The following is a 12503-nucleotide window of genomic DNA, read 5'->3' as shown; positions in this document are numbered from 1 at the left end:
ACTCTAGTCTACAACATCCAATACCCAGAATCCTTGTGAACACAGTTTTAATATATATTTTTTTGGCCTTATTTCAGTGACTTAAGTTTTTTGTTTTTTCAATAACCACGCATAAATGTTATTCCTTCAAAAACACAAACATGTACATACATGTTCCTCACATATTATTGTAGCCTAGTTTGTGCTGAATACAGTGTAATGACACTTTTGTCATTAATATGTTTATGAACAACTGAAAAAAGCACAAATGTCAGGGCATGTCAAAACTTCTCCAGGGTCCCAAAAATCCTCAGACCCCTGAGGGTTAAGGATTAGTTCACTTTCAAATGAAAATTAGCGCAAGCTTTACTCACCCTGAAGCGATCCTAGGTGTATATGACTCTCTTCTCTTTTTTGATGAACACAATCTGATAAATATTAAAAAATATCCTGTCGCTTTATGAGTAAACCATCACTTTGGTTCTAAAATCAGAACCAGAATCGTTACTTTTCTTTCTAACATTTTCACTAATTCTTCAAATTCCACAGTCTTCCCCTTTTTTTCTCTTTTTCCATCCGTGTGTCCCAGTCCATCAAGGCCCTTCGTTCAGCTTGCCTTTTCTTCCCCTGTCCTTTGCATTCAACCAGAAGACATTTTCAAATCAATCCACACTTGTGCATTTTCACATAGTACATTGCAGGGATCAGGGGACAGGAACAATATCATATGGTGGAACTTCACGAGCACTTAAAGTGAAAGTGTTATGTTGGAGAAGGAAGTGGCAGCTCTCCGAACTGGAATTCATTTCCACTGGAGTGTCCCACTTGAGATTTACGTCGGCTACTCCAGCAGCCTTGAGTCATCCAGCATTCAAGAGTCTTCCTCTCTCTTTATTTATAAGGATTCATTATTGCTAAAGCCATGCATGCATGTTCTGCTATTGGATTTGCACTGATGGTCTGCCACAGGAGATTGATTTTGGCAACGTTCTGGATCTTTACTGCTCTGAATATCAGACACGCTTAGAGATGCATGCTCAGGATGAAGATTTGTAAAATGTGAATTGGCCTAATTTTACTATGCATGAGTTGGTTTGTGTTTCTCTGAACTTTTACACAGAAACTACTGTGAACCCGTCGGGTGTTTTTTTTTTTTTTTTTTTTCTTTCTTTCTTCCTTCTAATGTAGATAGTTCATCTTGCTTTTTTTCATGGAGAGCATGAACAGGAAATGTCAAAAAAATTCCATCAAGGTTTACATGAAATGTTTATTTTATGGTCTAACTTTAAATGGCACAAATTGCTTTGATGATGTTCAACTCTGGTGCATTCATACTTACATCAAAGTTTCCCAGGGTACTGCTTTTTCATTTATGATACTGATAATATAAAGAAGGCTTCGGGGCATGTTTGCCAGTGAAGGTGTCTAGTTTTCAAGGCCCCGGCTCTTCTTTTGAAGATTATAAACTTTTGGCAAATGTTCTGCATGCGGGCTGGATCACTCCAGGAGGTCAATACGCTGATTTATCTCCTGCTCTCTGTCATAAAATCTCTCATAAACACCCACCGCTACAAACACCCGCTCGGTCGGAGTGCAAACTATAGATTGATTTCTTTCAAATGATCACAGAGTTCATTCCACAACCTTGTTTTTCTCGATTTTATCTTGTTGTTTGGTGGAGGGCTTTTTTTTTCATGACTATTAAGAAATATCTGACCTAGATCTTTTAATGTTTTGCCTAGATTATTGTGCTTTTTGAGTAATTTACAACTCAAATGAGGTCTGGATCTCCTTGATAACTTATGAAAAGATGCATTATTTATTTAAGGTTTTGTTTATTTTATCTTTAAGAGTATATTTAGATTCAGTTTATAGCAATTTCTTTCTTATAGCTGAAACATATTAAATGTGTTCTGTGTTTGTCTTGAGTTTTGGACTGTTTGATTCTAAAATAAGTCTTTACGCAAAAGATGATTGAAATTTGATGATGGTTCCTTGTTTAAACCACACTGTAAACCCAAAGAAGTTGTCAAAACTCCAAAAATTTGAGGCAATCAGTTACATATTTTTTTATTTATGTTTTTTATTTATTTAATTCAAAGTTTAGGTAATCAGAACTGGCAGATTTTTATTTTGTACTCATACATGTTAATTGCTCTTAACTTGAAATATTTAATTAAGCTAGCTCATGCATTTAAAGGGTTAGTTCACCCAAAAATGAAAATTCTGTCATTAATTACTCTCCCTCATGTCGTTCCACACACATCTTCAGAACACAAATGAAGATATTTTTGATCAAATCCGATGGCTCAGTGAGTTAATTTACACTTTCAAATGGCCAGAAAGCTACTAAAGTTATATTTAAAACAGTTCATGTAACTATAGTGGTTCAACCTTAATGTTATGAAGCGACGAGAATACTTTTTGTGCACCAAAAAACAAAATAACGACTTTATTCAACAATATCTATGGCCAATTTCAAGACACTGCTTCATAAGGCTTTACGAATCTTTTGTTTCAAATCAGCGGTTCAGAGCGTGTATCAAACTGCCAAAGTCATGTGAACCATTGAAATTGCGAAACACTTATGATGTAACGCGTGAAATCACATGACTTTGGCAATTTGATACACGCTCCGAACAACAACAAGAACAACAGAATCTCTTCTAAATTAGTATTGCAAAACATTAAACTCTACTAAATCTCCCACTTAAAACTCTACTAAATCTCCCACTTAACATTAATCTTGCACAAAAAATCATGATATAACACTTAATTGTAGTATTTACTCTCCCTTTCGAGTGTCATAGCAAAGCATGCTGGGAAATAGAAATCTCAGCCCAGTTTTAGTGAATTTTAAGTTTGTCTAAATTAAAAGAAACAGGTTCATAAAACTCCAAACAATAAAACAATTTTGATTATTTAAAATGTGTCAGTTTCATGAACTCAAAAGAAAAATAAAGTTCTATATACTCAAAAAAGTTGATTTGATTGAACTAATTTGTTTAATTTAAGTTTATCCTACTAAACCACTTAATTATTTTGAGCATTAGGGTTTACAGAGCAGCCAGCTAACAGGGAATGTTCTGAGACGTTCTGGCAAGGTTCTTTCAAAGTTATGAGCAAACGTTCTTCACTGTAAAAAAAATCCTGTTGTTTCTACGGAAAAATACCGGCAGCTGTGGTTACCAGAACAATACTGTAAAAATGACATCAAACCGTAAACATACTTACGGAGTTACATGTGAATTTTACATTTTAAATATGTATATTTAACATTGGATTTCAGTAATATTAACATCATTGTTACACACTGTAAAAAAAATCCCAGTAAAATTTACGGTAAAATAACGTATTTCATTAACTGATATAATGTTAATTTACCAACCTAATGAAGTACTAATATCTGTTTTGTACCTTTATAATACACTGACAGTCACCAAACACAGTAGTGATGAGAGTCACATGATGAATCAAAGTTCATCACAAGCAGCTTTTCCACAAGCTGAGAAGGACAACACTAACATATAGAAGGTGCACACAGTGTCATTCACACACACACTAAACACCATCATGGTAACATGCATGAAATTTTAAAAATGCAATAAACATTAATTTAACAACATTAGATGTAACATAAAACCCTAATGTACATAACTGATTAGAAAAAAATGAGAAAAACTAAGAAGAAACAGAGTTATTTCAACGAAAATATATCAAATGTGAAGTGTCATGCAGGGAATTGTGGGAATGTCAATTTACGGTTTTTCACTGTAAATTTTACAATGAATTGTTATTTTTCACTTCCAAAAACTGAATTTAACGGTATTTTACCGTAAAATTACATTAAATGTACCGTTAGATCTATTACAGTTATTCACCGTATATAGTACAGAAACTTTCTGTAAACCAATTGACAGTTTTTCACCGCAGCATTTTTACAGTCTTTTACTGTTAAAATCACGGTCATTTTTTACAGTGTTCCAGTAATGTTAGCAGAACGCTTGTTCAAAGTTATCTAGTCTATAATAACAGTCAGCACAAATATGGTATTTGCACATTGTTCATTAAACTTTTTTCTGAAATGTTTTAATTGGACGTTCATCTAACATTTTTAAATGTTGCTACTTGTTTTAGAACAATCAGAGAACATTCAAAAGTAACATTCCAATTATGTTTGCAGAATGATAAAATTCTTAATGTCTGCATAACCAAAAATGCTTTTAAACATTTAAAAATATGGATGTTTTGAACGTTCCGAGAGCATTCAGAAATAAAACTCAGTGTTCTTAGAACCTTTTTTTGTTAGCTGGGTACAGTCAAATGAAAGATATATAAATTCAGACAGTGCCTCAACAGTTCTCTGCTTACTGAGTTTGATCTGTTGTACTTGATTACTGGTCTCTCTCTTGCTAGAGTTTCATTTGGCAGTAGTCTGGACACATCTGATCTCTCCGTTGGCAGTAGTTTGATATCAGATGCTGGAATCAAGCAGTAAATGCAAAGGCGACACTAGATTCCTGACACAAACGGCACATAATTCACCCATCAAAATACACTAACCAGACCCAACTTCAACACAGAAGCACTTTTTATTTTGTTCCCCGATTATGTTCGCTTACCTCTTGCTTTCTTTTTATTCTGTTGTCTAGGTCTTTCTATAATTTAATGCAAAATGAAAGGCCTGCTGAAGGACTTTATCAAGGAGATGGTACAAAAGGATGTCTCAGAACAGAAAGAGCAAAAGCAAAAGTGTGGAAGAGCTCTGACTCTAATGGAAACCCAGTTGAGAGCTCAGTATTTCATCTTTATACCAACTAAAATCTAAAACACGCCATATATACAGCACTGTAATCGATACAAGCTTAAGTTGACAAAGAAAACAGGCTGCAGATCTCTCTATCTCGTTTAAACAAACCACAGGTGTAACATTACTACTTGAGTTTGGCGCTGAATGATTCTGTTTACCTCTCATACCTGGAAATTTGAGCTTCCTGGTGTTTTGCACAATAACTCAGAAAATCAGCCAGCTGTGCACAAATATTCAGCCACTTGATATTTGTTTTTGTGCCAAATGATCATGAAAAACTAAGCACATTTTTGAGTTGTTCAGATACGTATGTGTTGCACTCGATGGAAAACAAAGCTAGCATTTGTTGTTTTTAATTGTAAGAGAAAATGAATTATTTTAGTGATTATGCAAGAGTTTAGTTTATAGAAAGTCGGGATGTTGCTTGTTTGAGTCACATCCTTTAATAACGTCTCAAAAAAAGTAACATTTTGCAAATGCAGTTGGCTATGTATTTATTTGTGCATTAAATTACAGCTACAAAACAATCCGTTAATTTGTCTAACATTAAGAGTAGAGAGTGGTGCCAAGGTCATGTGTTTGGTTGCATAAACTGAAAGCAATGTAAGCAGCTTTGGATAAAAGTGTCTGCATAAATGTAAATGTATTGTGAGTGCATAAAACCATGTATAATGTATTAGTGCACTTTATTGCATGCAGTAGTGAATTGCAGCGTGCATTTGTGAGAACCTTTGATACTTTTAACTCCATTAAAGAGAAATAAACTGTATCAGACAGACACCCTTCCCCCTCCGATCCCACATCTTTAAAACTGTGGTGAGAGGGAATCTGTGCCGAAATAGTTTCTTTATGTGCAATGTTGCTATAAGACTTGTTTTCAGAGAATATATGTGTCTGTTTTGTAGGTTTACTATGTGTTTACCCCACTGGAACATATATATATATACAGTAAATAGACCAATATTTATTGAGGGTTTAAAGGGATAGTTCACCCAAAAAACAAAACAAAAAAATTGTCATTGTTTACTTACTTTCATCTTGTTACAAACCTTTATGATTTACACAACACAAAATAAGATATTTTTAAGAATGATAGTCATCAAAAAACAAACATTTCACAAAATATATTTTATGTTTGACAGAAAGAAAGTCATACATGTTTGGAACGACATTAGGGGGTGAGATCAGGTCATTTATTATAGCTTGTCAAATTTGCTCCTATTTGGGTATGAGCAAAAACACATGCCGTTTTTGTGTGTGTCCCTTTAAATGCAAATGAGCTGCTGCTCCCGCCCCCTTTCCAGAAGAGGGCGGAGCATTAACAGCTCAACAACAACAAAGCTGGAGAATCTCACGCAGCCAAAATGAGGATTGTCAGTAACGGTGTTCAGCCTTACATTGTTCAAACCGGAGTCGACACTGATGGAGAGACTCAGGAAGAAGTTACAACTTTTAGACGTTTCTGAATGGTTAGTGGATAAATTGATGTAGTTGCTGTGGAGTTGATTCAACTCATCCACTAGCATGTGCCGTCATGTTCATCTTTTGTGCAAAACCCGTATGGACGCCCCCTATACATAGACCCGCTATACAAAACAGAGTTACTGGGTTGTCCTTTTTCACATTTTTTGGTTTGGTAGATGCACCGGGGACCCGATTATAGCACTTAAACACTGAAAAAAGTCAGATTTTCATGATACGTCCCCTTTAAAACAAACAAATATGCTAGGAAAAAAAAAATAAAAAAAAATTAAGGTGAGGGCACATCACATAATCTGCCCATGTTGGCATCATCCTGGCATTTTACTAAAAGTACTGCTAAAATACGGTAGCATTTGATTGGCTGTACAGCCGTTGACGTCAAAACAAGATATTGGAAGCATTTTCACCTCCCTTTTAAAAGTCTGTTTATTTTGCTGTCCTAAATACGTGATTATTTATTGGTATGAGCGTTGCTGTTTTCTCCCCTCCTGTTCGTTCAGAACCGACCTGCGACTCATTTTTGAGTTGCACCAGTTGAGAGCCGCTGATCTGGAGTGTCATTTAGTTCTAAAGAGCTTCGATAAAGAGCAAACCAGTGAGTTTGTCATGGAGCTCTCCTTGTGTTTGTTGACTTAATTAGTCATTAAAAAAGTGATCTCTGGCGGGAGGTTGTTGTATAAAAGGGTTTGGAGTGTTTGCATGTTTATTATAATGCGCTGTGATTTAATCAGGGCTTTGCCCACAGCGATGTGGGTTTGTGATTGTGGTCAGACGCAACTTTCAAACTGTAACTTGTACTTTTGAAACTGTAAATGCAGTTTGATATAGCAATGTCCTTCACTCTCAGATTTCTTTCTCTCATCTATCTCTTGCTATTTCTCCTCCCTCCCATCTTTCTTCATCTCTCAGGGCTTGTTACTGTGGACCGGACAGCTGCTTCAGTGTCTCAGGTCACAAATCCTGCAAACTCCTGCCTGACTTCGGCCTTATTTGCATGTAAACCGTATCTCATCTAAAGAGGCTGCTGCTTCCATGCAAATCAAACATGCAATTCGTTTAGGATTTTCCTTCTCAAGTGTTAGAAATGAGAAAGCAGGGGGAAATGGCTGACATCATAGATAAGGGGTCTTTCCAACACATTTACACATCCATTATCACAACCTCATTAGCAGCAAATGAACGTTCGGAGGATCCAGATGACATGACGTGATACAGTATAAACTGGACCTCTGAGATTATGGGTCATTTCAATAGTGGTGTTTGACTCTCGGCATAAATTATAATCATGCGAATGGCCCACAAAGACAGGACGAGACCGTCTGAAGCGACCAATCATTTGTTTTGTCTTTGGGTGCTGTTTTGGGGTGAGTAAGTCTCATCTGCTCACCAAGGCTACATTTATTTGATCAGCAATACAATAAAAACAGTAATACTATGAAATATTATTATAATTTAGAATAGGGTCATTCTGTTTCATATTTTTGATTTTGTTCATATTTGTTCATTTCTGAAGAAAGACAAACATAAATAGTGATAAAAACCAAAATATTAAATGTCACAGATGTAGATTTTCTTAGTAATCCACTGTTTTGTAGAGGGGGTCAAAATGACAATTTTCACTTTAGATTTGGGGCCAATTTCTTTTAAAAATGCCTTTAGAAAGATGGCAGCATCATTATTTAATTTTTACACAGAGATTGGTAGGTCTGTTAGTAAAATCTGTTAACTTTTGCTATCTTTGTTTCATTATATGCCAACGGTGACAGTTCAGAAATGGCAAAAAGCACTCCTTGGGTTTTTTGCCCGAAGTTTGCATGCCTGTAACTCAAGAAGCATTAAAGATATTTTAATATCCTTTTAGATTCTAGTTCTTAACAATCTTTCATTTTAGTATCTTCATTTCGAATGCCCAACATGGTTCATTTCCAGAGATATGGAGATCTCAATGTGGCTCTGTGAATAAATTGGTAAATTGTACACATTTTCAGTGGTCAAAAACTAAATGTGGGTCACTTTGCATACAGCTGATACTTTCTTCTTTTAAAGAGGAATATCTGAAGAACAAATAACGTTGAATCTAGTGTACCTTATTTTTTTCTATCAGCTTAATTGCATTGAACTTACCTGTCTGAGTGCCATAAATATTCTTTTTCCAAAGTTTGCATGCCTGTCACTCAAAAAGGTATCTTTAAATCCTTGTAGATTCTCATTTTTAGAGCCTAGATTGTATGGATTAGATGTAATCTTAATTTTTAAGGCCAAATATGGTGCAGTCTCACAGATATGGGGATCCCAATGCGACTCCATGTTCAAATTGTTGAATTTTACCCATTTTCAATGGTCAAAAACCAAATGTGGTTCACTTTGCACATAGCTGATACGTATTGCATTTCTGAATAATAACGTATTGAATTTCTGAAGAACAAATAACACTAAAACTAGACAACCCAGGTGAAAAAAAGTACATTTCTATAATATACTTAAAGTCCTCTATTTTCGTGCACTAATTTTGTATTTAATATACTAAAACTGTGTTGTATATTGTATATTAAATTGTATTTAATATACTCAACTGTGCTATTTTGAGACAGCATGAAATATGAACTAAAATGTGCTTTTAATATACTATCTCTGTATTTAAAAAATATATTTAGCTACCACTTGTGGTACACTATGGGTTCAAATGTACTATAAGTGGTATCTAAATACATTTTTTTAAATTCAGAGGTAGTAAATTAAAAGCACATTTTAGTTCATATTTAATGCTGTCTCAAAATAGCACAGTTGAGTACACTTAGATGTTCTTAAAATGATCTTAATAAGTACTAAAGAAGAATTTTTTAGTATATTAAGTACAAAATTAGTGCACGAAAATAGAGCACTTTAAGTATATTATAGAAATGCACTTCTTTTTCACCTGGGAACATACCATTCGTGAGAGCCACTGAAATGGTCAAATTGAGGCACATTAACTTGCTATATATATATAAGAAATCATTATTTTAAGCTGATACCTTGTAAAATGTCTTGCATCAGACAGTGTGTTTCTTTGTGAATGTGTTTTGTGTGTAATGTATGATGTTTGCTTCACAATGCTTTGTGATATCCACCTGCATTCCTCATTTTCAAGCTGCTTTGGGTAAAAGCAATAAAATAAATATTGTGCACTTACATGTTATGTTATATAAATCACAGAGGAGTGTTTGAGAAGTTAACAACATGTTTGGGGAGAGATCTGACGCATGCTTGTTGTAAAAAGCATAGACAGCAGGCCTGTTTGGAATGGAGAAGTGCGCTGATGCCGATCGCGCCTCTCATACACTCGCCTTCCTTCGCTCAGGTTGCCAGATTGGACTTATTTGGATGCGCGTTTCGCTTTTATCGGAATGGAAAGATTTCATAAGAAGCGATTCCTTGATGTCATGCCTGAGAAGTTGAGCAATGCCATGAACAAGTGTGTATGTGTGCGCATAGTGTCTACGCAGATATACTGCAGTAAAGTGTCGCTTCTCAGCTCAGTAGCTGCGTCTGATGAAAGTTTGGCATTTTCTTAGATGTGACTCATTTGCAATCTGCAGAGCTAATGACGGGAAAGAAAACCAGGGATGTTTGAAGGAAATACGACCAGAAAAGCAACCAGTTATATAACTGAACCCATAGTTGTGTTTGTCTTTGTTTTAAATGCTTGAATTTGAACAGTATATATGTGAAAAAATCCTGTCTAATTAACCCAACGTAATTGTCTATGCTGCTAGTACATCCTTGAAACGAAATTGTATGTTCCGGTCGTTACTTTTATGTCATGCTTTGATTGCAATTCAATAACTCTCTACACATTAGACAATTGAATATAAGTGTACAAGAGAGCGTTTCTGCCTTTTTATCCAAAGGTCAGGAAGTCAGACTCTGATAGAAATGGCAAATGAAGTGATTTTTGAAGGTTTCTCATCTCCTCAGCTCCAATCCCTGAGGTGCTCAAAGGGGATTTTGCTTCAGCTTTTGAATTTCAAGACTTACACAATTGCAGCCAAGCAGTGCCGATTTGCCAATGTGACCCAACAGCTCCCGTTGGCTTTAATGAAAGCATATTTCCTTCGGAAAAAAGAATAATACCCCTCAATAGGGAATATTCAAATGCGCATTTTCCTTCACTGCCTGTCACAGATTTCTTTCATATAACATCTGAATATTTGCTGTGCCTTTGGATGGACTGTCGTCCGCATGAAAGTTTGTCTGTGTTAGTCAATAATCTGCCCACGTAATCATAATTTGTGGAGTTTTGCAAACAATTATGAGCTTTGTATCTAATCACAGACACGTCAGTCGTGCACCTAAATGTAATGACCAATCAGAGGTGTTTAAAATAGTCTGTGTTTACCAAGATTCATAACATCTGGTCCTTAATGAGGGAGTTATAAGCAATCTGATCCACACATACTGTGTGTTACTGCATGTTTCATTTCAGTCCGCGGTGGCACGTGAAATTAAGTGCTGACGGAACATGACCTGGCGCTTTAGACCCAAAGAGAAATGAACCATTGGTAATTTGGAATTATTTTGGATTCGGTACATGTCGTGCCGCTCGCTTGCAGTGCAGTCGGTTTAACAGCCAATATAGTGAGGTGTAAATGAGATATTTATCTGCAGCAGAGACAGCTATGTTGATTTTAAGGGGAGCATTTGCGAGTCCAGAACTCGGTGAACTCGTGCTGAACTGCAGGGCTCAAACTGTGTAAACTTGCAGTGACAGCTTCAGTGATTTTAATGGTTGCGAGCGCAGTTGTATCGTTGCGTTGCTCACTTTCTGGGCATAATTAGAATTGTGTGTCTTGTGCTGCCCAGAGGGTACTGTTTAGATTTACTCATTGTTTAATTAGAGCTTTCAAACGATTAAAACTTTTAATCGGATTAATTACATGATATGGCAATTCATTAATCACAAATAATCACATACATCAATATTTGCATCTGAAACCGTTCTAATTAAAGATCATTTGTTTATTCCCATATCATGTCTCTTGTTCTCACCGAGGCATTTATATGATCAAAATTACAGTAAAAAACAGTAATATTATTACTGTTGTCTATGTGAATTTATTGCTGTGATCAAAGCTGAATTTTCAGCATCATTACTCCAGTCTTCAGTTCAGTTCAGAGTTCAGAGGATACTTTAATGAATAGAAAGTTCAAAAAACAGGATTTATTTGAAATAGAAATCTTGGTAACACTTTAGAATAACTCACACTATGAAGCATTAGTTAAGCATTAGTAAATAGTTAGTTCATCATTTATAAAACATTAATAGACATTAGTAAGCCGTTTATAAATACAGCTATAAATGCTTTGCTCTTGATTTATAAGCATATCTATAATGAGTTTAATAATTGTATTTTCATACTTTATTAATGAACAATTTATGATTTCTAAATTATGTATTACATTATTCACAAACCAGTTATTTAGGAGTTGTCAGTGGTTAATAAAATCATTTAGGAAGTGTAAGTAAATTATTAATAAAATATTTAAATGTACATTTATGCATCTTATTATTTAGTTACTCAGTGTGTTAATAAATGCTTTATTAACATATTCCTAGTGTCAAAACTACCTCGGTACTAACTTTAAATCATTAGAGAACAGCAGTGCAGAAGATCACTGAACCTTTAAATCTCATTTATAAAAGCTTCACAAAGCATAAACAGTCCTCACTTTAGACGAGCTCACAAAAATAGTTAACTAAACACTTCTAAATGTTTTATAACTACCTGAATTAATCATGAATTGCAGTAGGAATATGTGTTAATAAAACATTTACTAACACACTAAGTAACTATTACTATGTGTCTAAATAATAAGATGTATAAATGAATGTTTAAATAGTTTATTAATCATTTACTTACACTTACTAAATGAACTACTGACAACTCCTAAATAACTTAGAATTTATAATTTAGAAATGATAAATTGATTATTAATAAAGTATGAAAATACAATTATTAAACTCATTATAGATATGCTTATCAATCAAGAATAAAGCAATTATAGCTGTATTTATAAACTACTTACTAATGTCTATTAATGCTTTATAAGTGATGAAATAACTATTAATTAATGCTTAACTAATGCTTCATAGTGTGCAGTTATTATAAAGTGTTACCGAAATCTTTTATGACATTATAAATGTCTTTACTGTCACGTTTGTTCAATTTAATGTGTCCTTGATGAATAAAAG

The 12503-nt window shown here is 34.6% G+C and overlaps 1 protein-coding gene across 1 annotated transcript in view; it reads left to right on the top strand.

Moving 5' to 3' along the window:
* Positions 1-12503, top strand: part of si:cabz01090165.1 (uncharacterized protein LOC100333421 homolog) — a 196734-nt gene that overhangs the window by 96538 nt on the left and 87693 nt on the right. The gene's annotated exons all lie outside the window — the stretch shown is intronic.

The sequence above is a fragment of the Megalobrama amblycephala genome, linkage group LG19 (assembly GCF_018812025.1).
Source record: "Megalobrama amblycephala isolate DHTTF-2021 linkage group LG19, ASM1881202v1, whole genome shotgun sequence".
Classification (NCBI taxonomy): domain Eukaryota; kingdom Metazoa; phylum Chordata; class Actinopteri; order Cypriniformes; family Xenocyprididae; genus Megalobrama; species Megalobrama amblycephala.
Note: the sequence above shows the minus strand (reverse complement) of the source record. Positions and strands in the feature narration are given on the sequence as shown.